The sequence below is a fragment of the Symsagittifera roscoffensis genome, chromosome 10, assembly GCF_963678635.1.
Source record: "Symsagittifera roscoffensis chromosome 10, txSymRosc1.1, whole genome shotgun sequence".
NCBI classification, from domain to species: domain Eukaryota; kingdom Metazoa; phylum Xenacoelomorpha; order Acoela; family Convolutidae; genus Symsagittifera; species Symsagittifera roscoffensis.
Window position 1 is genome coordinate 46,418,866 of NC_087071.1, and position 4,329 is coordinate 46,423,194.

Here is a 4,329-nt window from a genome sequence, read left to right on the forward strand (position 1 = left end):
TCAGAGTCAAACGTTTCCCACTTCGCCGATTCCATTTATGTCAATTTTGTCCAAAAAATCTGCTTGAAACAGTTACCTTTTATTTGAGTCATTTATAGTTTGTAATAATATTCTTAGTAAGGAATGCTCATACATTTAATGTATGAACATTGAAAACTTGCATGCTCACTTTTACAATTGATGTCTCTTCTTAAGCTCGCTCTCCTTTTCGTCTCCCGAAAAATTTGTGCAATTAAGCCATACTAACGTAATAGTTTAGTAACAAACTCAGTTGAATGATGCAAAATATTGTTTCTGTTTTTCGTTTTTTTTTTCAAGTTGTTCTTTCTTCAATTATGATCAACATTTAATCATCAAAACTAAACTAACAATTGATGAAGAAGGCAAAATTTCTGTAGATTCAGGGGATTTATTCTCTAGGTTTGTTCTCTCTTTCCTAACGACACCGCAAAGTTGTCCCTTGGGCAGTGAATTCAGTGGTGCGACCGAGATTCACTACTATCTACAATCCCGAAAGGGTTATATTGGCGGTAACTACTCTGTATTGAATTATGTTGCTTGCCCCTCTGTGTATTGCTCTTCGGCTGTCTTGTCTCGTCTACTCGATACAATCGCATGAAACTCCAATGATAAATTAATTTAGCTGATCATATGTCCAATTACAGAAAGCTCTGAGTGTTCAGAGTATAATCTACCAATCAAGTCAAAAGGAAAGGGTCCGCGATTTATCGGGCAAATTGCCGAATTGCAACTAACTTCCAACTAACTCCACTAACACTAACTATTCTCTCTCTATATAGAATCTCTGATGAGATCTAACTAGCTACTGGTCTCTTACTCCGAGAACCAATTACTTGACTAACTAGCAGTAAATGTTCTCTCTAACCGAGAACCAACTGTACTCTCTCTCAGTATCAATTGTTCTCTTCTCTGACGAGAACCAACTACTCTTAATGGTAGCTCACAACTTCTCTCTTCTCTGATGAGAACCAACTACTCTTAATGGTAGCGAACACTGTTCTGACTCTTAAAGGCTCTCCGGTACCCTCCAATTCCTTATCTTTCTTTGCACTTAGTTATATTTAAGTCACGCCATTCCCTATTAGTCCTGATATCCGCTTAACTCACCCGTCCGCACATGTTTTAAGACTATATCCCTCCTCCTGTTAACTCTGCCACGTGCCAACTTCGATTTCTTTTACAATCTTTTCACGCTTATTAGATACCCGGTATGCGGTAGCTGTCACAATTTGACAAAGCAAACAAATGTCATACGATTCTAATCAGCAAATTCCTCACCTCAGTGAACTTCAGCTCTCGAGTTCAACTAACCTCTAAACCATGCTATGTTTACCCATTGATCCTCCCAAGGTCTTTATTTTAATTATCCCGTTAACGTTCCGACCTCCTAAGGGTAGGGGGAGACCCTTTTCGTGGGTAGCGAATTCATTCCAAGCATCTAAATTTTCTATCTGTACTCTAATCCAATCCCGACCTTCTAGCTATCAGGAGAACGTATTCCGTCTTTTAAGGGTCAGATTAAACAAAAAAGTCACCTCCGGGAAGTCAAGTAAAATCCCCGTCCATTCATACTGTTTAGGAAACTTGGCTCTCATGCTATTCCTCAGTTACTGTCAATTCTTTCTGGGACTATTGTTCTTTTACCCTGATTGCTATTCTATTAGTGGCGCATTCGCCAAGCTAGATTGAACCCAATGTTTACCAAGTTCACTTTAAATTAAATCCTCTACTCCAAGGTTGCAATATAAAAGCTATATCTCTATCAGCTTCTGCTCTAGTTCCCAATATATAAGTTTTCCCCAATTTTTAGCAAGATGACCCATTCTCATTTCCAGGGGTTGGGCTGGGAAATACGCCATTTTACAGTGTTATTCTTGAGGCTTTCCATGCAATTTGGAGTCAAAAAGCCCAAAGGTCAACTTAATGTCACCCAGGGGTCAACCGGGGTCAATCTTCCACATTCAAGTTTAGAATCCCATAGGGGTCCTACCTACCAAGTTTCATTCATATCCCATTCATACTTCACAAGTTATCCCATTTCTAAGATCGATTATCACTTTTCCGGGAAAAAGCTATTAACACCGGAAGGAGTCACCTGAGGCTTTTCACTCACTAGGAATCTTTTTTCGGGGTTTGTTGCAGTATCTGATGCCGCCATAAAATTGGTATGCCCTCGCTCATTATTTCGCGTAAATTGCCTATTTTCGGTCTAAGGGGGTGGTTTTCCAAGTGCTAATAGCTGCCGGCCCAACCGCCCGATTTGATTCAAATTATAATACACGATGTATCTTGCCACTACCTATCATCCCTCCAAGTTTCAGCTCCCTGCAATCATTGGGAGCCGAGAAACGACTTCCGGAAGTTAGGGGTGGGTTTGTTTACTTAGGACATAGAACCGGAAGCGGGGGTCTTAGGGGTCTGGGGTTCCAAACTTAAGCTTCCTTTAACTAGGCCTACAACATACTAAAATTTGAGCCAAGAACCGCCACTAGTTCCGAGTTCTGATAGGGCCATTTACACTTCCGGCGACCGTTATCACTTGCCCCCAAGGGTCTGACGGCTCCCGATTTTTGCATGCCCCGGTCAAATCATCTCTAGTATCACTCCTCTGAATTTCATAACGTAAGCTTTCTTGGTTCCGATTGGGGGGGGGGGGGGGTTCGCCGATTTTTGTCAAGTTTGTTTTCTGGCTTAGGAGGAACGATATCTTCGAAGAATGAACTATTTCGAACTTTACCCTTTGTTTGCTGTACTACTTAACTTAATAACGTATCAATCTTACGCTCAGGTTACTATAGCATGTAATACAGTAGATCACCAATTCTACAATTTCATAACCAATCTTTGCGTACTTTTTTTTCTAACTTTAAAAAATACCATTCTGAACAAACTCAATCGTCAACAATTAAATGTCACTTTATTTTGAAGCTCTGTAGTATCAGCTTAAATTAACGTGAAAGTTAGTGGGTGGGGCTAGAAAAAAAAGTGAGTCATGACAGCTCGACAATCCAGTCTACGGGAAAATGGTATTTATGGCTTCTTGAATTATATTTTGAAACAAATCAAGCAAAATGAAGCATACTTTTTATGAAACAAGCGGGAAAAAGGAGAGTTGTGAGATATACTGACAATGATAATCTATTGACGTAAAGGCTACTACACAATTTGCTCAACATATTTTTTTTTGCATAACAAAAGCAAAATGGAACACGCCTTGCTTAAGTTGGCTCTCGTCATGACTCGGGCTATTAGGGACCTATTGTTTTAGCCATTTTAAAAAATTCCATTCTGTAAATCATTAAATAATTAAAACATACACAAATCCTTATGTGTCACGGTTGATGATTTGTTGAAGTACTTTATAAAATCAGTTTTCTGAGCGTCTTTATTTAAACAAGAAAGTGAAGTAATCAGCGGCGTTCAGAAGTTTCATAATTTCTGAAAAGTATTGTTGTCCCAGAGTAAAAACTTTCAAACAGCGATACTTTCACCAAAAATATCAGGTTTAGAAAGTCGTTTTAAATTTAAACATAGAATGGCAATACGTTTCAAATGGTAATCCTTTGGCTCTTTTTCCTTTTACGCAATTTTTGAAATTCAATTTACTGTTCACATTGTCCGAGTGTCTTGAAAAATGACATGCAGACTAATTAGGCCATGACAAACATATTTGGTCTTCAAAATCAATCTTGCAAAATTAAAAGCCGATAATAGTTTGAAGAAAAAAACCGAACGATCAGGAACTTAACGTCCTTTTTTCGAACAATTTTCATACTATTGAAAATTAAAATAGACTTGTAGTTTTCCCATTCGCTCTTAGAGTGCGAGGTTCTTGCTCAAAGTTTTCCTTAAAAATACGTACATCTTCCTTTTTTTCTGGTGAATTTGAACTAAATTGGCAAGAATTGCTTTCCCTCAAGACTAGTTTGGTGATTTTGGACATGTTTAGCCTTGTATGAATGTGTATGAGCGAAATTTGGATCTACTTAACAATATCCACCCCTTTCAAGAAGGGGGGGGGGGGGAGGGGAGATTGTTAAGTAGGTCAAAATGGTCCATTTTTCAACCAGTCAGAGTGCAGCAAAATTATAATTCTCAATAGAAAGCTCAGTGCTAGTTTACTGTATTTATTTATAGGGTGGAGATTCTTAAGTAGGTACCATATTTTTATTTATTTTATTTTAATTTTTTTAAAATTTATTAAAAAGATGTAATATATTTTTAAAAGTTGTGTTTGTTGCAGGGCCTACGCAACCAGCTCTATACAAATCAAAACTCCATGTCTACCGCAAAGCCAAAAAACAATTG